The sequence below is a fragment of the Acanthopagrus latus genome, chromosome 20 (genome assembly GCF_904848185.1).
Source record: "Acanthopagrus latus isolate v.2019 chromosome 20, fAcaLat1.1, whole genome shotgun sequence".
NCBI lineage: Eukaryota > Metazoa > Chordata > Actinopteri > Spariformes > Sparidae > Acanthopagrus > Acanthopagrus latus.
The window spans coordinates 8,435,688-8,459,551 of NC_051058.1; the positions used below are offsets into that span (position 1 = coordinate 8,435,688).

Sequence of the window (23,864 nt, forward strand, 5' to 3'; positions counted from 1 at the left end):
CTTGATAACACATCACCCCTGCTACGTCTCAATGTCAGCCTCTCTCTCCATCTGGATCCGCCGCTCGCTGAAAAAGTAGAATCCTCCCAGGTCTGATGTTTTTTTGTATCTTGTTTTTTGGAGCACATGTTGTTTTTTTTTTTTTTGATGTGGTTTGACTGAGCGCCAGCGGAGCACAGCGGCTCTCCAACAGCGAGAGAGGACAACCGGCGGGACGCTTCCAGGAGTCCTCCTTTCCAGTGCCGGAACATTCCAGGAAGTGTCCAATCACTTTTTTATTTCATTTCAAATGCATCAAAGCCAGCGGGAAATCAGGAAGGGCTCCAAGTTAATTAAATTGTCTTGGATTAAAAATTCAGCTTGGGAACGCAATTATACACCGCAAAGCACCTGACGCCATTCCTTCGAAGGTGGAAGGAATAAACAGAAGGAGACTAGGATGGATGTATGGATGTATAGATAGATAGATAGATAGATAGATAGATAGATAGATAGTTAGATAGATGCTGCAAAGCAGGAAACATGAAGGCACGATAAAACCACGCCGAAGACTTGAACTGAGTCTCTTAACGGAAATGTAAACATGCGTCATTGAATTCCCATAGAAGCCATATAAGAGGACAACTGAACTGTTCTCCTAATCTCCATTTCTAAAGCAGAGGTGGATTACACATGTGTGTGTCTTGGTGAGTGGGAAGGGGAGCTGATGAATTTCCCCGTGCGGTACAAAAGATGATCCTTAATCTGCACCATTCATTCAGTTTTCAAAACGAACAGCATCAATGAAGCAGTGCCGCCATCGGTCGGCTCGCGTGTCAGAGCTGCGAGCCAGAGCGCAGCACGCCCGCCTGCATGTTGACCGAATAATCACATTGTGCAACGCAATTATATGGACCATGAACGTATGGCGAGTTGAATCATGCCTTTGAATATTCGCACTGTGATATTGCGGGTCCAACTTTCAGGACTAAATCTGTGTCAAGGGGAGATAATAAGAGAATGCAGTGGCCGACTTATGGTTTGCACAATTCAACTAAATCTGATATTTTTATTGAGATTTTGTTTTGCAGGTCAAGTGTAGGAGACCTCCTTCATCACAGATTCCCTTTAAAGAAACAGCAGCCAGTATATTTAAACAAGACCAAGAGTGTACAGCAACGCTAGCAGCTTTTTGAGGCTGTAATTAGCAGTGCTTTGAACTAAATGCTAACACGTGCATTCTAATAAGGTGTTATAAACCCTTGCATCGATCTAAAATGGATTTAAACAAGACTAAGAGTGTACAGTGGTGCTGGCAGCTCTGTGACTTGTACCTGTACTGCACTGTTCTGAGATAAATCTAAACATGTTTAGAATTATAATTCTAACATGTTTATGTTGCATAGGTATAATGTTGTAAAAAACCAAATAACTACTACCATACTACTTTTTTAAGGATACTGAAGAATTAATATAAGGTGTTTTTAGCCCTAGCATGTATCTAAAGTAGTATCCAACCATACATAAAGTGTCCAGTGGTGCTAGCAACTCTGTAGTGTCGTACTGCATTTTGCATTTGTTTTGAGCCAAAGCCTAACTTGGTAATACTCTTTTGAAAAAAACAAAAAACAAATTCAAGACAAGACAAATTCAAGATACAGAATGATTAAAATAAGGTGTTATTTGCCATAGCATCTGTCTAAATTTGATTTAAACAAGGCTACAACAATGTGGGCAGCTTTGGGAGGTGGTAGCCTCGGCAACATAGCAGTGCTTTGAGTTAAAAACTAACATCTGCTTGCAAACATGTTCGGAGTGCAGTCCTTTGAGCTAAATGCTAACCTCACACAAGACTCTAGTTACATTTGTTCAATTTAGTTGTGATTGTTATGACATTTGCTCATGATTGATTTGGATAGCGGTGCTTGCTGTGCTGAGTATAGCCTGTTTTTCAATGTGACACTGATCAACAGGCAGATCGATATAGCCATTCAAACTGTTAGCGCTGTTAAAATGCTAGCAGCTGAGACTGTGATTGAACCAAAGTGAACTTACGTGATCCATTTCTTTCATTCCCACCAACCAAAGTGTGTTAAACTTTACTGTATAAAATTATACTGTGGTTCCAGTTGCAATAATAAAACATTACAGATGACTGGTGTTTATTTCAGTAGAAGGGGAAGCGCAGTAAGAGCTTTGTATAGTGCAGATTAAACAAGCCTTTTCTCTGAGACGGAAATAATTTCTTTGGTTGAGCTCAACCTCAATGGTGGAGAGAAAGCAGCTAGAGTATCATTATGAAGCCCCGCTCTCTTGATGAATTCCAGCCATTTTTGATCAGGGTTATTTATTTGCTATTCAAGCTTGCCAGCTAGCAATCTGTGGTTTTGGCTCTGCCCATTTAGGTTTAAATTAAGCGCTGTGATTTTATCTGCTGCCCTCTGCCTCTGAGTGTCGTTAGATTAACTTAAAGTCTGGCCTGCTGCTTCATATACAAAATGTAGGCGTAAATAATAAAGAAAGAGTATCAAACCGCAGCGGTCGAAGATAGACAGTGAATGCGTCATCACGTTCAATTATCCATATCTGTAATTGCTGCACATTTGACTTCATTGGAAGTGCTTCAAGTGCCAGTTTGTAAAAATAGCTTCCATTCAGAATGAGAATCTCCACGGGATGATTAGGGGACGGGCTTGCCTAAGACTGATTGCCGTGGCCTTTCCAGAGCTATTCTGGCTCTGCTGAGTGTGTGCCTTCCACTCAACATTGATCTATCGACCCACAGTCCAGTAAAACCTCGCTCGGACCAAAAGGTGAATCTCATTTCTAAACACACACACACACCCTCTCGCACACACAACAACAGCCACACACACAGACACAGCCGAGCCCCGTGAACACACACGCGCAAACACACAGACACAGACTAACAAGCATGTTGATTTTTGATGACAAGATTGATGTAGCCCCTCTGAATTCTCCTTGCGTCAACAATAGCCAGCCCCTCTGGCTCTCCGTTGTGTGTGTGATTGTGTGCGTGTGTGTGTGTGTGGTCTTGCGCCATTGAACAGTCTTTGTAGACTTTGTGACAACGTTGCAATCACCGCGATGTAATTGGAATTGAGCAGCTCATCCATGTTACTGTAGGTAAGGGCGAGGAAAGCGATTGCTATTGTCTGCTGTAGTGAGATGCAGGTTGATGCCTCGGGAGTTAAAGGTTAATTATAGAAGATGTCGCCATATTCATGAACAAAAGAATCACTACATGCCACTATGAGAAGGCCCAAAAAAACATGCCAGCATATTTTAGAGCAGCTACAATGATTTTCTTCTCATGCTGATTCTGGCGGCCCCTGTGGACAGAATTGGTGTGAGTGCCACCGAGTCCTGTTCAACGAATGCTTTTGTTTCAGTAGCGAAGAGTGCACAGTCGTATTGAATGGAATTGAATTGAACACTGAATTGTTTTTAATTAAATGCTAACATGTTTAGAATAGCCTATTAAAGCTAATATTAAAGCTAATGTGTTTAAGTTGAGGGAGTGTAATGTTTACATGCTTCCAATTTCCTTTAAAGAAACAGATACAATTATAATTAGTTTTTGTTAAATAAAAAGCAATTCAAATGTTTAAAATAAGATGCCATTAGCCACATATCTGTCTTAAAACTAATGTAAACAAGGCTAAGCAGCTGCAACAATGCTAGCAGCTTTTACAGGCAGTACTTAGCTGTGCTTTAAACTAAATGCTAACATGTTCAGAATGTGGTGTTCTGAGCTAAATGCTAAAATCTGAATGCTAACATGCTCAGGATGAAAAAACTTGATGTAAAGCAACCTGCTTCAACCCTGTCAATATCAAAATCAGTCATAAGTTCCTTCTAGTATCTTTAAAGTAAATGTATGTTTCATTACAAGATGTTTATATAATTTGATGGTAGATCATATTCTATTAAACTTCATTTCAACATAATTCCTTTGTAAATACACTTGTTGACGTTTAATAACAGATAATTGCAGAGGGATTCTCACGAGGATGCGTAATCCTTGGAAGAGAGGAATCAAGTCTCTTAAATTTCAATCCTAACTGAAAGCCTTCCCCACTTTGTGTAACCGGCCTCCTCTGTTCATCACTCAGCCGCAATTTTCTCCATCATCTGTGAGCTCGCTCACCGACCATGAGCTTTCCTCTAAAGTGTGCGGCAACAAAAGCTTACGGCCTCCAGCCTCAATGAGACTACACGCGGGGCTGCTCCTTCAGAGCGCAGTCATGGCCGTTCTTTCTCTCAGCATTTCACCCTCTCTTTTCTCCCCCGCCCCCCCTTGTGTTTACAGTGCACACATGTCAGGGGTCTTCACTGAGCACTTTGTCGGTCAGGTCACATCATTTCTTCACGTTTTCTCATGGCCAGATGTGTGCCCTGTGTCATTGCAGGCAGTTTGGTTTTGCAGGTTGTAATTTGCACAATAGATAATCTTGTACCTCAATAGATTGTTTTAATATCTTGTATATTAGGAATCTTTTATGGCAAGACAAACTGAATCCTGCCTTTGTGTATTAATTGCTCAGTTATCTCATGCCATATGTCACAAAAAATCAAATTCCCTCTTTTGTCTTCTGAACAGGATGGCCGCTGCAACAAGTTAACCCTGGCGATCATATTAATCCTGACTTGACTGTTAGCTTGTGGATCATAGCAGCTCAGATAGCAATATCAGGGCAGGATGAGTGCTTTTTATTAATAATGTGAGATGTCGAGGTGGAATCTATTGACCTCCTCTCACCCCCCTCCGGATGTAATATAAGTGAAGAAGGTGTGGGTGGAGGTCAACAAGCTCTCATGGCCCCATCTCTCAGTGCTGCTCAGCGTAGCTATGAGCTCGCTAAACCATGCTGACCCTTGAGCAAGTCAGTCAAATCCTCTTGATTCACCGAAATCGTATTCAAATGATTGGCCTGATGAGGACACTGGCTCAAGATTCCAGAAGCCATCGACTGACAGAGCATGAGTGAAATTTGGCTGAAAATCCGAGAGATAATGATGTTGGCATTTGACAACCTGAGAACGTAACTGCCTGCATTAACATTACATGGTGTTGCTTTGACACAAGGAGAGGTTGCATCAGAATCAGCACATTGAAAGAGGAATGTAGTAACTGAGAGCGTCTCTCTGAAGAGCATGCGTGATTGACAACAGACGGGCGGCGAAGAGCGAGGGCAGACTATCCACTAGTTAAGTGATCACGGATAGCATCGTTCCCTTGGAAGGATGACAGAAAGTAACAAAATAAAATGCTAAAACAGGTCGCCAAATAAACTTGGGCTGCCATTACTATGCCCCTTCAAGTAAAATCTATGTGTGGGAAACACTGCCTTGATAATAGAGAGAGCCGAGAGTTGAACTCAAACAGCCAACCATTTAAAAGACATGTGAGAAATGAAAGCCGCAACAGAGATAAAGATAGTCGGGTTTCCAACTTTTCATGTTTCATGATACATTTTTCAGTTATATTGCCCAGGCTAAGGTCTTTGTGTTTCATTGTCACATCCTTCAGGTTGGACCCACCAGCCACTACTTACAGTGCTCTACCTACTGTAGCTAAGAGGCTACTTTGGTTAGCATATCATAAATGAAAGGCAGTATGGAAGATAGTACAAATATTTTATCCAAAATTGTGTTTAATCCTTTTTTTGTACTGATAATATGAATTTATATCAGTAAAAATGATCAGTGGATCAGATGAGAAATGTGCAGTCCTCATAAAATCCTCATTGACTATCACAGTGGTGCTGGGATCAGATGAAATACAAATACATTATTGTTTAAAAAACAAACCGAGCAGAAAACAGGAGAAGTTCTCTGACGTGAACAGAGAAGTGCCTGAGACGAAACCAATAAGCCAATTGCCTCTCTCTCCCTCCCCGAACAACATTTACTGCTAATTATCAGCTGCTCTGTCCTCCTCAGCTTCTCTCTTTAGCACTCGAAGCACGTAGCACTCATCCTTTCGCTCACTTCTCAGGCCATTCTTCTCCGGTCCTATCTCCCTCTCCCTGTGCACACGCAGCCTTCATCTGCCTGTAACCAAAACAGCACAGGAGGATGCCGGGGTGTCGCCGGGCCTGATGGGACAGCGTGAGTTCTGGCGCTTTTCATTATTCATGCCCGCCCTCCTCCTCGCTGCACTTTTCTCTTCTTCCTCCCTCAATCACCCCCCCATCCGCCCTTTTGCTCTCGCAGCGTGCAATGGATTTATTAGAAGGTATTACCAAGAAGGCCCGGTGTTACCGCGCTTACATCCTGATGGACACAAAGGAGAGGAGAGGAGAAGGGAGGAGAGGAAAAAATTGCCTGGAGAGGAGGTGGATCAGACAGGGGAGGAAGAAACACACGAGGTAATACAGCAGCAGCGCTCGGAGGAAGAGGAATGTTGCTTGAAATACATTTTTTATCATCTGTGCCTGCAACGAGACACATTTATGTTTTAATGATGCAGCAGGGTTTTAGTTAAGTTATGTTTTGTATTAACATGAGTATAAGCCCTCTCTTCTCCCATCAAACACTCACTTAAGGCTGGGAGATATGGCCTTTAGATTATATCGTCATACTTTGAGGCTATGATATATACTGTAAGTCTATAGTCTGCTCAAAGGAACTTCATAAGATGCTAGTTCTGGGCAAAAAATCTAATATTTTTTGTCAAATTCTTCTATATAAATAGAATGTTGCATCAATATTGTAGGAATGACTGCTTGTACTTTCATAAAACATTGACACAATGAGATTTTTGATTTTTTTTTTGAATCATTAATGTGCATGTAGATAGACATAGGACAACAAATTAGAACAGTCTGGTAAGTTTTAATATCTTTGTGAGGTGGTTGATATGATGTTTAAAGGATACATATCATTTTGAGACATATCATGTTCAATTTCAGGTTCAGACTTTCAAGAAATTACTATAATAAGTTTGTATGTGTTAATGCTCAAAAAACAGATCAGTTTTCTCATATTATCCAGTGCTGCAGCTCTGTATTGCCCCTCGGTCTGAGATGCTCTGTTTTAGCTCCTGCGTCTTTAAGGATCCACCTCCCGCAAACCCAGTCTAATATAATTGGTCAGCTCACACATGCCTGAGCCAGAACCGCTGCCTCTGGTTTGCTCTGTCGTGTTTCCAGCTTCCACTTAGCTTCACTTCTGCTGGAATATAGTGTTGATGGAAAGAGTTGGAACCTTTGTTGGCTCTGGTGAAAAAAGCAATTTCAGATCCAATAGAGTGTGTTGCAGGGTGTTAAAATCTGTCTGCAGACTTGAAAAGGCCATCTCTATGTTGAGGCAAAGGCAAGAAGTACATGGCCGTATTATCTGCATACAGATGGCACTTGCACAATTTAAGCCTTTTTGGATATGTTGCTTACATAGATTTATAAAAAGCAAAGGTCCCAGAACAGAACCTTGTGGGACACCCTTTGTAACAGCGACTCAGTCAGACAAGACATCATCATGTCTAACAGTCTGTGAAGTGTTAGTTGGGTTGTGGAACCACTTTATCGCTTTGCATCCAATCCACTCCAGACTGCATGTAATCAAAACATTGTGAATCCAAATGTGACTTTGTTTGGATATGATGATTTCCAAAAATCTAAGACGATATACAGCCTCATATCACCATAACAATACTGTATTTATTTAGCGCATCTGTCTCTTCTCATCAGATTGAAGGTTGGAGCCCCTGACTGAACACATTACGACACTTCTGTGATTCATGTGTTGCTGACGGAGTGGACAATTCTTAATCTAGCCGGTACATTAATGATGACCCAGTCAGCGTGCCTCCATGCCAGAGACGGTTCAATCCAGATTATTGCTCTCTGTTTGACACAGCTTAATGGCACAAACACACATTGCAGACCGGCGCTGGCAATATTAATCTTCTTTTGAGAGCGCGGCCCACTCATGTTACACACACACACACACACACACACACACACACACACATTCCCTGAAGCAGCAAAGATGTGCTAGGCATTTGCATACATGACTCTAGGTCTGATCATTTATGTGTATGCAAGTGCATATTAATGACACACACATACTCAAGATGCTCTATCGTGCCATGTGTGGCATCAGAAACAGAACATGAAAGCAGGCCTCTCCTCTCCTAAGCTCATCAAGCGCCTCTCAGAGCTGATAGACTGCAGCTTACTGTTGCAGTAGCAGTCGCTGCTAGAGGCTACACCACTGAGAACAAAGCCGAGGCTCTCCGAAACATCACACAGGCCAGCGCCATCCAAACCCCAGAAGAACCTCTCCATCGTGCCGCTCATTGTGAGGCGGACTTATCAGGCGGTTCCTGAATAGGACGCGCTAATAGAATTATGAGGAGGCAGTGAAAGGAGATGAGAATGGCAGCAATGTTTCTGCTGAGAGCAGATTCATTTCCAGAGGAGGCGAGACGGTCTCGTGGACATGTGTTGTAGCCATTGTGTAGACTGCAGTCAATAAGACCAGGGCTGACACTAAATGAACTCCCAGGCACGGAGTAAAGGCGCCCAGGGGAGTCCACCATCCACATCTGTGATTGGGGAGCAGGCAAAGAGAGAAGGAGGGGCAGTGATGTGAACTGCAAGCAAGGAAATTTCCAGCAAGGTTTAGATGCTGAGAGAGCAGGTGGAAAAGTGGAAAATTCAAATTGTATACACACACACACACACACACACACACACACACACAAACACACACCAGCTGTCTTCCACACAAGCACAAACATCATTGTACAGTGATCATGTGAAGAGTGTGTGTTACCCCAGGAGAGAGGCTGACTATCTGGAAACAGCTGGACACGGAGATGAACGCTGGTACGCGGCACACAACCTCACACCGGGGTCAATCAGCTCAGCAGCGTGACACAATGTGGTTTAATAGTTTGTAATGCTCTAGGGTCCTGTCTCACATTATTAACTCTGTCGTAAAGTGCTTAAGGTCATTTAAAAAGCATTTACGCAGCGTATATGGCTTCAGAAAGCCTTGTTTCCTAAATGGGTTTTGATTCAAAACATTGATAATCCTATCATCAAAAATTCTAATTAGGGTTTTAAGGTGCAATATATATATATATATATATATATATATATATATATATATATATATATATATATATATATATATATATATATATATATATATATGAGTTTTGGTATAAAATGAGAATCCGCAAACACAGCTCATCACAAAATGACTGCTGGAGAGGAAATTAGGCTGAAGCTCAAAAGGAAAAGAAATTCTTCCTCACAGCAGGTTCGGACATCTTTGCTGAGTCCAGGCTCCTCTTTGCAAAGTGCTCGCTCGCTCGCCCGCTGCTATTCACAAGACAGCTTTGTGTTTGGCTCTCGCTTCTCAGCACTCAGGACGGAGCATCAATTTATTTGGCAAATAAGGCAAATTACAGCGTCCCAATTAGAGGGGGGGCAGAGTGTTCCCTACACTGCAGACATCATTTTTTGACTGATAAGATGAGAATATTTTTAAGACACAAATGAAGTCCAGTGCAAATTCGAAATACACTTTTATATGTTTGGTTTTTTTTTTAAGATGGACTGACTGAAACCATTTGAAATTAAATGTGCTACTCCTCTTTAACTCTTCAGTCTTGCTGTAAAAAAGCACCTCTGTAATATATATGTACATCTACAGTATAGGTGCATGTGCAGGCAGGGACGGTTCAGGCAGCCATTATATTACTGAGGTTAAAAAAAAAAACCAACCAGCTTCACTGGGTGAACTGGGTGGATAACAACATGTCTGCTCTCTGAGTGCATGATCAGATTTTGTAGGACACACCGAAGCCCATAGGGACATGCATATGGCAAATTGGAAATCTGGTTATCCAAACATTTAAAGGAGCCGGAGCTTCTCCGGAGGCAGTCTCGTAGACTGAGACTAACCTCAGTGGGCAGAGCCGAAGTTGTTGAGGTGATAAATTATAGTTAAGAAATGACTCATTATTTTCATGACAGGGTCCCTGTGGTAGGGCTGCAACTAATGAGTTTATCTATACATATCTGCTCAAACACAAAGACATCCAGTTACTACGATCTGAGACGAAGAAAAGAAGTCACGTTTAAGAAAGCGATCAAATGATTTGGGGTTTTTTTGCTTGGAAAAAAAATCAGATGATGTTTAAGGTTGTCAAAATTCTTCAAATCTAACATTTGATTCGACATGGGAGATTATGGTCAGTTTCCACCTTTTAAATCCAAAAAATGTCAGCACTGATTGCTCGGCTATTGTGAGACTCGCATCTGGATTTTTAAAGATCATTGGTATTGTGCCCGGACAACTGGTAATTAAAATTTTCTCAATTATCTTTAAAAGAAGAGGCTTTTCATGTTCACAGCGTGACTTCTTTGTAGTTGCTTTTTGTAGGTTAGTGTTGGACAAGTTTAAACAACATTTTCCAAAAAATTAAGGTTCTAGAATTGAACAAAAATACCACCCTTCAGTGATCCAACAATAAAATCCACAAAGGACAGAAATTCACTTTGCTACAAAGTTCTGTTCCTCAAACCTGTCCCGAGTAGACCCTCTTCTCAAAGAAATCAATACAGGATCTCTGAAACATCTCCAATCAGAAACAATCAGCTAATTGACACACGGGATAGGAGGCAGAAAGTGCGACTGCAGCCTACAGGTAAAGTAGCTGTGTCGTCTTTGAAGTGTTGGATTTGTGCCGATTGCGAGTCTGCACGTGTAACAGGAGCGCTGGGGTTTGGTGAAACACCGATACTGCCTTTGAATTCAGTGATCATAATCGAAAGCTCATTTCCACACTCCTATTAATTAATTACTATTACTACTGCTACACTATTGATTGATTATTGGCTCACATAGGATGCTTTGAGGCGAGTGCTGCTAGTTTGGTCCGCCCCGGCTAAAGAGCTAACCTTGGAGAACCACGTTAATGACTCGAAATGCATAAATGGTGCATGCTGTATCTGCCGAGCTGACGCCAGCCCGGCCAAAAGAGGATTTTGTTAATTACGGGGACTATATGTTCTGGTGAATTAATGCACATATTTGATATACATCCAATCAAAAAGGAGCAACTTGTAAATCATCCCTCATCAGACTTCCTGACAGCTCCCAACACCTCAGGCAAAGAGAACTGCCCCTCGTATGAATTCCTGACATGTTCTGATTCCTCCATCCAAAAAATGTTTAATGCCTAAAAACTTCACTCTTTAAATAGATTCACACATTCTATTTCCCCAGAGGCATTATGGTCTACACTTCCTGTACCATGTGTCTGGACTTGTTTACATAATGCATATGAGCACAGGTGTGTAACTGAAAAGCTCCTGCAGAAGTGCCCATGAACATGCCCAGGCTCTTCACACACTACACATACATTTCACACAATGTAATGGTTACATTACACCATTTCTCCTGCAGAGATGAGAGCAGAGAGCCCGTAACCTCCCTAGTTACCAAACATTACCCGGATATAAAGATGAGAGGTGTTTGGCTAGAGGTGAGTGGCGCTTGAATAATGAAAGTGTGCCACCAGAGCCTTTCTGTGTGCTCCAAATGGCCGGGCCACATGTAGATGTCATCAGATTGCCTCTGATTGGGGCTGAAGTCATCCCTCTCCTCTTCTTGTCTTTCATGTTGGTCACATTAGTGACAGGAGAGTAATCAAAGCTGCCATTAATGCCCGGCCATTTCCTCTGCCCTTGTCATGTAGGCCCACGGGGCAGGACTGCGCTTCCACTGGACTGAAGTGCAGCTTGGGGAAAGGAGGGGGGGCTAAAACCACCCAGCTAATGGATTTTCCTCATTTCCTGCGGCTCTGGACTTGAAAGAAAAATCACAAAGATGCCGTTGATGGAAGGAGTAGTGATTTGTTAAGAGTGTTGATTTAGAGACTAAATGGGACATCTTTTAATCACCATACACTTTAGACATGTTAAATGCAGCCGTCCATCTCAGACCCAGGACCTCTGTGTTGTGTTTTAATGTAGGATCCCAAGCTTAAGCTTGGTTTGCTTATCTGTGAGCTTTAAAGTTGCCGTTTTATAACCTTTTCAGCAGAGCCAGGCTAACCATCTCCACGAGCTTTCAAGCTATAAGCTAAGCTCATAGCGTCTTTGCTCTAGCTTGATATTCAGCATAGAGACATGAGAGTGAAAAATGAATACGTGTATCTACCAAAATGTTGTGACAGTGTTTGGTTTAAATGCACATTTTTGAGTTTCTTCCGTGAGGGGTCTCTCAGTCAAACCAAAAAAGAAGACATAAGTAGCGAGGGATCATCGGAACTGTTGTCATCACTGTTACACAACCACCATTGCCAGTCAAAACATATCTATGTGACTAAGACATGAGTGCTCGCTAACGAGGTAATGTTTTAAAGTTTTCCCCACGTCACATTTAGTCACTTTCACAGACTTCCTTCTGCACCTTCTGACTCTCTCCTGGAAGTTTTTCGACATTTCAATGCGTAAGAAGAAGTTAAATATCATATCTGTAACAGCAGGTGCATCCTCATAAACACCGTTGCTGTTTTCAGCAGATACTTTACTATTTCTGCAATGTGAAGTACATCCGCGGAGTGTTCTCAAATGCAAATTTGTGCATTTTAAATGAAAAATTCACTAATCCGATGACAGGGAGCATAATATGTCAAGTACGAGACTACATTTAACCTATATATAAATGTCATTAAGCTGGGATGAAAGGACTTTTCCCTCTTATTCTCCTGTAGTGCCTCGCCTCATTCAGCTTGGCTGACAATGAGGACAGAGTGGAGCTGAATTAGACATGAGAAGATAAAACCATTCATACATCCGTTAGCAACGTCCCATTAAATCCCGCTGAAGTGGCCCATTCTGCCAGGCATCGCTTCATCCTGTCTGCCTCCCACGTCGTCTCTATCCCTCTCGCCCTTCTTTCTCTGACTCACACGGCACACTATAAACTCCCAAAATGCCTTTCTTTTTTTTTCTGTTCTTAATCTTGTGGTTGTTGTGCACGATTACGTTTAACTGTGCCTCAACTTGCGAGATTTACTTTAATCAACCCCGGCTTAAAATTACCCACCTTCCACTGCTACTAGTCTCTGGCATGTGACCTGTGTCTTGTCCTGGCGCTCTGATCACGGGCCGCAGACTACGTGTGTAATTAGCAACGTAAACCCCCACCCCCGCCTCAAATTCTTTCATGTCTGGATTGAAATTTATTGCCGAGACAATTAGTCTAATTATACTGTTTGCCACCTTGCTCAGAAGGCGGTGGCATGCCACTGTAGCAGGATCCAACTTGTGTGCCTCTGTGAGTCTCCACTTTTCGCCTCGCATGTTATTGCTAAAGCGCAAACAGGAATTGTGTAAAAATGTGCACTGATGTGATTTGGCAACACGCCCCGGTGGGCGACTGGCGCGTCTGATTTATGACACACAAATCTCTGTGGATCACGGTTCGCGCCTCATGGCTAAAGTAATACACACATGACGAGGACGGGGGTAGGGAGCGTTTATGCTTTTGCTCTCTTGTTGCTGCCGGAGAGAACCAGGGGCTCAAGGGTCCCTGAGCGTTTTTTTTTTTTTTTTTTGAGTGACAAGAAAGCAGCCCTGAAAAAGTGGGTTAGCGGAGGAGAGATGGTAAAAGAAAGGAATAATAAAAGCTGGGTGGTGAAAAGGAAAAAAAAAAAAGACATGAATCAGCAGGGCACAAATCAAGGGATTTGGGATTTGGGACCACTTTTGTCAAAAAAAAAAAAAAAAGCGGCAAATGAGAGAGAGGGGGGAGGACAGACATCGAGGTCTTGTGAGCTGTGAGTGACTGCAGCCAGAGCCTGTGGTGTTCTGAAATCCAAGGGCTGTGTCTGGTAAATTGGTGGGTGGGGTACATGGTGGCTGTTGATAAGCAGATAGAAAAACAGGGCCAAGCGCCTATAAATACACTATAAATACACACAGGGAAACCCTGGAGCCACAGGGCCAGCATGGTAAGGGTGCAGAGGGAGGGGAGGCTCCGAGTCGGAGCTGGAGAGCACTGCTGGAAAACAACAGAGACGGATGGAGAGGGAAGAGGGGCGGATGGAGGCAGAGAAGGGAAAAACTGAATGGAGAAACAACAACAATGGGAGCACCAGTCAGATGGCAAGAAGAAGGTATCCAGGAGACTTTACAACAAAACATACAGGCAATAAACTTTATCAGATCACACTTACGCCATGACTCAGCCCTGCTCTTACATAAGAGCAGCAAACGAAGGGGAAAAGGGTGCAGCAAACCAAACCACCGCTACAACCACACAAACACAATAGGATGGACGCTGCTGGAAAGCACACTTCAGAACTGACCTTGTTAAGTGTTTATTAGGCCTGTCTGGGAGGCTTTATGAGCAGGGGAAAACAAGTTTTTGCGAGAGGAGGAGCAATAAACGACAGATTCAGATTTTCCAGGGATGCAAGTGGCTGCGAGAGAGAGCAAGTGCTGGGGGGGAAGAACGGAGAGCAAAGTGAGCCTGTTTGTCCCAACTGAATCATTCCTATCATATCGGGAGAAAACGAGATGTCGGACGGAGGGAGAACTCTCGCTTTTCTATTCTCCCGAGACCAGAGACTGAGAGAGAGGTGTGGCCGGAGGAAAAAAAAAAAAAAAAAAGGAGTGATGGTGAAAGGGAGTGACGAGGAGAAGAACAAGGGACAGAGAACAACAGGAAAAATGGCCTGGAGAGGATTTCTAAAGAGGTGGAGAGGTGGATGAGGGAGTGAAACAGTGTAAAGTGACAGAAAGAGAGAGGAGGAGGAGGAGGAAAGGAGAAAAGGTGTTGATTAAAGGGGAACTTTGTAGTTTTTGAGAAGAATTCAAACTCATGAGGTAATAATACAAACTCAGACATATTTATAAACAAGCTGTTCTCAGAGGAAGTCCACGGAACACTGTTTGAAGCTAGAAAGGTGGCTGGGTCCGCCACATATATACAAAGTTAAACAGTATCAAAATGTTTTGTCCTTTAAGGCCAGTTTGTTTACTCTGTTTATTCAACTCATGAAAGCAAAGAGAGGTTCATTTATTTTGTTCAGGCATTTAAAAAAAAAAAAAAAAGTCGGTGGAGATCCCCCGGAACTACAAAGTGCACCTTTAAATATGCAGTCTTTATATTTTGGAGTCTCTGTTGCACTTAACTGCAGCTCTTCCATTACCGCACAGCCGAATAAAGGGGCGAATATCGGCTGAGAGCTCCGACAAACTCCTCTTAATGTTTCCTTACACTGCATGACAGATGTGAAAGCCCCTCTTCAGTCTGACAAATAAATTATGAGTTGTACTCTCGTATTAGGCGGAGGGAGCGTGCTGCACGGCGTGCGCTGTGTGTTTAAGCGGTGCGCCTGCTTGAGTTGTTCGTGAGCGGTGAATTAGGGGTGGACATGTGGAATGAGAGGTGAAGGCCTCTGTCCCGTACCAGACGGCGGGGCTTTTCATTTCGCCGCACCATTACCTTGAATGACGAGGCAGCCACGCCCCCTCCGAAAGTTCGCTCGTGCTTGGGCAGGAACTGGGACTCCAAAGCTCATATTTGCTGGACAAACATCTCAAATACCCCCACATCTCCTCCTCCTCCTCCATCTCCTCCATCTCCTCCTCCTCCTCCTCCTCCTCCTCCTCCTCCTCCTCCGCCTCCTCTTCCTCCTCGCAACGAAACGCTGCAATGAGTTAACAGCATCACAGTTGGTAGGAAAGCGTTCCCTCTCGCAGCACGATAATCCGTGCCATTTTGCCAAGCTGCTTTCTCCTCGCTGGTCCTAACAATGCTGAAGTCACTTTTCCTCCCTCTCTCTCCCTCTCGTTCTGCGAACAACAACAAATCATAATCCTTTGGTGAGCCCGACCATATGGTCTTTTCTTTATCCTTTCTTTATCCACACCCCACTGACATTAATAATCTGGACGACTGGGGAGATGGTATAGGGCCCAGAACGCTCCCAACATTCAAATAATCCCTCTGTCAGTTTTGTGCCGCTTTTAACCGAAGCTTGGCGCTCTCATTGAAGTGGGTTGACTGTGATGTGTAAGGACAGACACTCGCCACAGAGAATTACCACCTGAAAAAAACGCTACCTGCAGGGGCACTGAGCGCCAGACAACTAGCTGGTGAACACAGCTGAACGATTACAGGCTAAAGAAAGCAGACAAAGAAAGGAAGTGGAAAGACTAATGACCAAAAAAGCCAAACCATGACAGATTGCAAATGCTGATCCTTGTCTGCTTAAGCAGAACTAACATGTAAGCCTGAAGTAGCTTGTTTGTTTTCTGACTGTCGCAGTGCCCCCCCGTGCCCAACAGTATCAGTAACAACTGATTTAATACCACACAACACATGAAAAGCACAGCAGTAATGTTTCTTCACACCTTAACTTCAGACAGATCACACACTCATAATTCATTCTTCAGTAATCTATTTACTTTGTAACTGATGAGAAGATGACTACATTTGCATTTTTTAAATCTCTGCCATGTCACACTGTTGTCACTATTCGTTGTTTTGCATTTGCGTGAAAGTAATGAATCTGAACTGTTATGCAGTTAAAATTAAAGTGCGCCAATAAAAAACGTGCATCTCCGTCTGAGTATATTACGACGCCACTTAAGCAGCATACCATGCTGTCATCACTTTCTCATCAATTATGCTCACTTCCAAGACAACCAGAGCTCTTTGAGATTCGAGAGGGACCGACTGGTACGTTACAGTACGCGCAGCCTCTTTCCACTCTGTTTCATGTGAGGCAGCGATTCATGTTGGGACTTGGAGGTTATGGATGGCTTTTTAATCTCCCCATCTGAGCGCGGTTGCATCACTTGTTTTGACTATACAGCCTCCTCCTGTTTCCCTCTGAAGGGGATGTCAACGGTGGAGCTCGAGGGCGTGGGGCACGGGGGGGGTTTGCAGATACTGAATTGTACGAGCGAACTACTTTAATCAAGCGCATGCAGTATGCAGCCGCGTGAAACAGATGTTGTTTAATCCGCATCTATAGCAGTGCCAGAGCGCTGACAGCTGTGGTTCACACAACCTCTTTCCCACCGTAACCTTAGTCGCCACTCTGCTGTTTGCTAATTACGTATCGCAACGTACCCTCATAACGCCACTCTCCCCAACGCCTCCCCTCAGAGGGCCACTCTACGGGGGAAGAGAAAGCCTAATTAGACCAAGTGTCCATCTGCTGAAAGGGAGAGGTGGAGGGTGAGTTGGAGAAATTAGACAAATGCAGTAAAAGAAAAAAAAACCCACGATGCCCAGAAGACCTTGTGGGGCTATAATTAAACCTGACAATCAGGAATGTTGGGGAACGACGGGTGAACATGGTATTTTACCTCCTGCTTCATTACAGTCTAATGATCCCCTTAAGGTGTTTTCCCTGACACTAACTACAGCTTATAAAAGGGATCAGTTTCTGCCGCCGGGACAGTGCGAGGAGACTGAAAGCTTTAATGGCGAGTGAAGGTGAGGACAGAAAGCAAAGGAAGAAGATCACAGGGTGAAAGTTTGAGCTGTGCCGACCAGAATGGAGCCTCTGCTACACTATAAAATGCTGGATACTTCTGTAAAAACCAGAGCTGTGTCACCCTGTGGCAGGAGAACAGATACTGTGTGTTTTGTATGAACCATGGAGCACAGATGTTTCTTTGTGCCCCTCGCAGCTCTTGAAGAAAAAGTTAAAGGAGGTGTATTGTACTTTTTCGCTTTCGTCCTTTCATTCAGTATTTGTGCATGTAAAAGATCTCGGAAGGTGAAAAGTCAGCACTAGCAGAAACTGCTCTCTCCCACTGAAAACAGAGTTCCTGAAACGCCTCGTCAGTGGTCCAACGTTTCCTTTCCTTGACTTTGTGACATCACGCCATGTCACCATGTCACCATATCACACATTTGCATAATCTATCCATAACAGCTAGTTAACGACACATAAAAAAGGATTTAGCAAAGCTGCTCTGTTGTTGTTAGAGGTGCTGGCTCAGGCGTGCGCGAGCTGACCAATCAGAGAAGACTGGTTATTCCGGAGGGGTCCTTAAAGAGACAGTGACTAATAGGAAGTAGAATTTTATAAGAATTTTAGTTGAAAACAGTCAGCAGTTAGCTCTCTGATAATATGCTGCCCTTTGATGCATGTCAGCTGTTCTAGTAGTAAGCCGAAATAAAATGAAGGAACCTGCAAATGAGCATAATATGTCTCCTTTAAAGCAACTGTCTTTCTGGTTGTTTTTTGTAAGTGTGTTTGTCTCTTTAAGTGAAAGCATCCTCCCTCTATAATTAATGAGACTAATGGCACTTTCACCCGAAACGCATTTGGAGCAGTTTCATCAAAGTCTGGGAGCGTTTACAAGAACATTCGGCCAGAACATTCAGGCCCAAGACAGGTGGAAATGCCTCCTCCAAGAGAAGTTTGGTGCTGTTTCTTAGACATGTATCTAGGCCAACTGCAGGACACAACCCAAAAATGCGAGAGGCCGAGTGGTGCATGGAGATGGATGCTGACATTTGATAGCCGACGGCCGAGCAAAAGAAACTGCAGTCAGGAACGATGCTCATGTATTTCTTCACATGCTCCTAAGTGGAATTTAAACAGCACAGAAAGCAAATGAGCCCACAACTCTTGGCTAAAGTTAAAGGGACTGAAGTTTAAGATTTATTTTGATTCACCGTGCTGCCAAAATCCCAGACAGGTTTCCAAAACTCTGTCCAGCGAATGAGCAAGTTTTGGAGACTTTTGTTTATAAGATCTGTTTTTTCTTGTAATCATGCAGCCTGAGACTGAAACCAAAAACAAACATGTAAGAAAAAGCACATGGATCGCCCCATAACAAGCTTCTTCAATTGTGATCCCACTACATAAAGTGTAAAGAACAACAAGCTAAAGAATATTTGCTTTGTAATCTGAGCGATTAAAAAAAAGGGCTGGCGTTTCCAGTTAGCTCAAGTACCCGGACGCCAGATTCAGGACACATGACACTGTCCTCCTCTCCCTTTGTTCATTGATTCATGGAAAGACATAAAAGCCTCATTTCCAGTCATGAAGCAGCCTCTGTGCCTCTGCCTTCAGCATCTGGTCCTCAATAAGAGTGCCGGCGCGGAGGGGCCGGGCCCGGGCCAGATGAATCAATGTCTGCCGCGATTGTCACATCAGCTGTTGAGGTGTACTGTGTCCAGACAGAGAGTAAAGGCTTGCCTTTGAGTGACAGCTCCTTCAAAGCGGAGAGACAAGATGACAGATGGTATCAAAGCCCCGCATCCCCACAGAAACTCAGAGACGGATCGGGTTCTCTGAAATGTTTATCGGCGTAATTAAGCTTCTTTCATTATTATTTCGAAGAAACAATGAGGAAGTTTATCAGGGATGAACCGTGATCGTGACGGGCCAGGAACAACTTGCCTGTCAGACTGCAGAGAAATGGCAGCGCAGTTAAAAACGCGCGTGTGTGTGTGTGTGTGTGTGTGTGTGTGTGTGTGTGTGGCGCTCCGGCATGTACACACACTAACGTGCACACAGGCGCGTGCACACACAGATGGCAGAGGAATTTAGCCGAGGCTTTGATATGCAGATTGGATGCTGGCTTGTCATTTCTGCTGGCTGCGACACCGTGTTATCGTTCCTTCAGCACAACATTAAGAGCTGATAACATTTACCTGAAGGGGGCAGCTGACTGATAATATCGTCAAGACGTCTCCCGCTCCTGGAGGCCCTGGGCCCGGGCCTGTGTGGAATTTGCCACAACGGGATGGCACAGAGTGGGCACGCACGCACATGGATCAGCACAGCGTAGACAAAGAAATATGACCACTTTTCCGTCTCCTAGGCAACTACGGTATGAACAGTGTGACAGTTTGGAAGGCTGTATGTCCAAAGTCGTGAGAGGTGGCAGTAAGAGTGTGACACACACACTTGAGATCTCAGCGTGTGTTTGTGTGTGTGTGTGTGTGTGTGTCAGATCTCAATCCCAGCGACAGTGGTGCATACTGACGAGGCTGTGAGAAGACCCGATGCTGATGTTGTGTTGTTTTTTTTTTTTTTGGAAAGTCTAGAGAAAAAAAAAAAAAAGGTGCAAACCAGAGAAAAGGGAGTGGATGTTTTGCTTCTAACAGACGTGTCAAAGTTAACGATTATGCTAATCTGCCACAGTGATTAAAACTGGCACTGTGTGTTGGAATACATTACCGGGGAAAACATCACTGGTTTAATAATATCTACATTCTGCATAAATCATGATGGCTGATTACCGCAGATGGCAGAGTGCCAACAGTACATTAACAGATTATTACAGTGGGCTACTTGCTCATGTGCAGCTTTTTTCCCCATCCCCACCGGACCGCAGATTAGTTGCATAAGCTTCTGTTATTGAGTGTTCATAACATGTTTCTCTACAGTGCGTCGGGCCATAGGTCTGCACTGCTTATTGAACATTACCATGACAACTTCAGCCCCACATCAATAAGTCATCGTCAGAGTGGCACAGTTAACCATTTATGGTATTTCATAGATACTTGCTTGGGAAATAGGTCCTCCACCACTTTACATCAGAACATTACATTCATTTAACGCAGCAGGCTAAGAGGAGTTATTTTTGTCCTGTAGGAAGTTCAAGAGGTGGTTCGTTTTGTCGTCTGCAAGGGTCAGGGACATGGGGCTAAAAAGCCTTTTCATGTTGGCCGGAGTGCACTGGAACACACAAAATCTATTCCTATAACTCCTCCATATTCGTTCCCAGCTCTGTTGTAGGCCTTGACCACCTGGCTGAATAAGAAATAGGGATGAGCTGATGGACACTGTGATTCAACCCTATTTTTATGAAATAAGTTTTAACAAAAGATAACATTGTACTGCACGACTGCAGGCAGACAAACACCAGCACCAATAGATCTGGGCACAATCTGTATGCTGTTTGCTCATTGCCTCACTGACGCTGATGAGATAAACTGAAATTCGGTATTGAGTGACAAGAAATGTTTTGATGCTGGATAGTATCGAGGCAGTTCAGTTGGTGCCCTAGAAGTTCAATACCCAGCCCGACCCGGATGACAGGAGACAAAAAAGTTGGGACCACCTCAGCAAAGATGTTATATATGCCAATCTGGTAAACATCATCCAACCCTGATAAGAAGCCATGATTTACTGGAACCGGACGGAGTAGCACAGCTTGCACTGATGCCCCACGGCATGGACTTGTCCAATCCTGGCCACTTCAGCTGCCCTACTTTCCATCAAAAACTGAGGAGCATAGAAACGAGCGGATTCATTTTTCAGCACATGTGAATGGGGCAAGGTGGGAGTCTTGTGTAACTTCTCGCAAAGCAAGCTTTTCACAGCAATACTAGGCTGGAGTGCCCATTCTGCCCTTCTCCTGATTTCATCAGGGAGGAATACTGGTGTATTAGCCTCGTATCCATTACCAGTAAAAACTAATTTCTATCATATTTCTCTGTACCATCAGGGTGAATTTCACCATTTTCTGTTTCATCAGTTTCCTTCATCTCTCTACATGTGCGAAGATCAGAGACATGTCGGGGAAACACAGTTTGCACATGCTCTTCATTATTGCACCAATGGCCTGCAGTGTGTCACAGTCTCTGCAGGGAAGACAGTAAGGGGGTCAGATTACTAAGCCTGAGGGCTCCATTTGATCATACAGTATGTACTGCTCTGCTGCACTCTGAACAATATGTTCAACCCCTGCAAGTTTCACCTATGGTATACGTGACGACTGGTGCGTATGTGTGTTAATCTGAGCACTTGAACAGTTTTGTGGGGTTTTTTTTTTCCTGTTCCTCCACAAAATCTTTTTCCACAAACACTTTCTGCTCCGGCACGAGCGGCACCGCGCTCGATAATAACCCGGTGAAACAATTAAAACACAGGGGGAACAGTCAAAACATTAAGCATGGAGCAGCGCAGGGCCTTAAGTGCTGCTAAATCACACATCTCGCAGTGGCTGTAATTTTAGATTAATTATTCATCTGCTTTCTCGCGCAACGGAACCGGCGGTGCAGCCGAAAAATGAATAGAGCGGAGATTTGTCCTGAGGTCAGCCGGTGCATTTAAAAGAGATTATTGTATTCTGCTATTATTCATGATCCCCGAGTGTTCTGTTTAAGATGTGCAGCATGCGCACGCCGCATTGCATTTACGGTCCAGGTAGACTCATAACCTGTTTATGAGAAACGTGGATAGCTGGGAGACACAAAGATGTACAAGTGTGGTTAATTCTTTTTCATTATATTCAGAATGAGATATTTAGTTTATTCATTCATTCATTCATTCAGGGGGCAATTGTGATTGTGATTTGAATTGTATCTGATTTGAAAAGCATGTAATGCATGCAAATATACACACTGTGGATTTCATGTATGTGCTGTAAATATCCAATTATTCTTGTGTTACCGTTTACGTCAAGGTTCGGTGCAGCCACCTAAATGTGCCGCACCATTCCCACACATGTGAACCAGCGGTCTGAGGGTTAACATGCCACTTTGTAGCCTCTCAGCTCCAGCGTTGCCACTTTGCTGCCGTGAATTTCCTCCATTTCCAAACAGCGGCGTGCCCCCCATCCGAGCTCTGAATGACTTGTCCTGAGGCGCTTCATCCCTTTTATTTCCTGATCCAAAGTCAGCGCACAGCCACAGAAGCCCTTGTGAATACAATATTACACAGTAAATAAGCACACGCGCAAGCAGCCGAACCGACAATATATGTATGGAAAAAAAGAGCGGCGACAGTGGAGGTCGGTCCACAGAGAAGTCAGTTTGTTTGGCATGTCTTTGCGGGAACAATCGCTGAATTGTCCTGTCCTTTATCAGCCTCTCAGTGTTCAGACGTCGCCTTGTTCCAGGACAAATCTGGCAGCTTTAAGCGAGGATAATAAGGGTTTTTGTCGAGACACGCTCTCCCATCTTCAGCCTCAATCTTATTCTTTCACCTCCCACGGCTGATGCTGCTTGATGATACAACATCAGCCCTTCTGCTCAGCCAACTTCCAACTAATATTTCACATTTAACACAGACATTTCCTCCAGGCTGTTATTTGCGCCGCTGTCAATATGTTATTGACACAAACGAGGTGACATTATGTGGCGCCCGTCTCTTGTCTCCCTGACGTGTCAATCAAAAATTACTCACGGACCTGACTGAGCACAGATATAGATCGCTCGGTGGGGAGGAGCAGCGGAAAGGAGGAGATATCTCTTCTAGGAATACTCGCATTGATTGTGTGCGACTGAGCCAACGGTTGTCTGATTGACAAGCAATACAATTAAGTGGAAGCAAGAAGGAACGGAAGACCATCATCATATCAATCATCAGTCCTTCCCCCGCCTTCCTTCGTCGATCATCTTCGCTCATGATCTAATGAGCTTTGTGCACTCAGAGACTAATTTTGCTGTAAATATTGCGATCATGTCTTCTTGGTTCACAGCAGCACTAAGTCACGGCGACAGAAAGACAGAGAAAGACAAAGCAAATCAAAAAGTGTTCCCTAGGCAGTAAAACAGACTACCTCAGAGTAGACTATTAAATCTAAACTGTGGGGGCTGAAAAGTTTTAAAGGTACGATGTGTAACAATTTTAGTTTTAAATATTTTTTTAAAAATGACTCAAATTATCACCAGAATGTGAACAATCATCAGCTTTGAGGTTATGTTAAAGTATTGTGTTGCAGAAATATCTACTGAAGTTAGCATGCTAACCAGACAGTCCAAAACTCCTCTGCTCGCAGTGAGAAACAAAACTCCCCTTGTGTAACATGCTCACAGCCTGGATTGCTAACTGTTGATAAGCTAACAGCTGCTACAGCTGCAGTTAGCGGTTAGTCTTATGATATGCTGCATTGTCTGGA

General features: G+C 43.6%; 1 protein-coding gene across 1 annotated transcript in view; it reads right to left on the bottom strand.

Annotated features, from left to right (window-relative positions):
- fam20cb (FAM20C golgi associated secretory pathway kinase b) overlaps positions 1–23,864 on the bottom strand; it is a 57,885-nt gene that overhangs the window by 20,910 nt on the left and 13,111 nt on the right. The window lies entirely within an intron of this gene.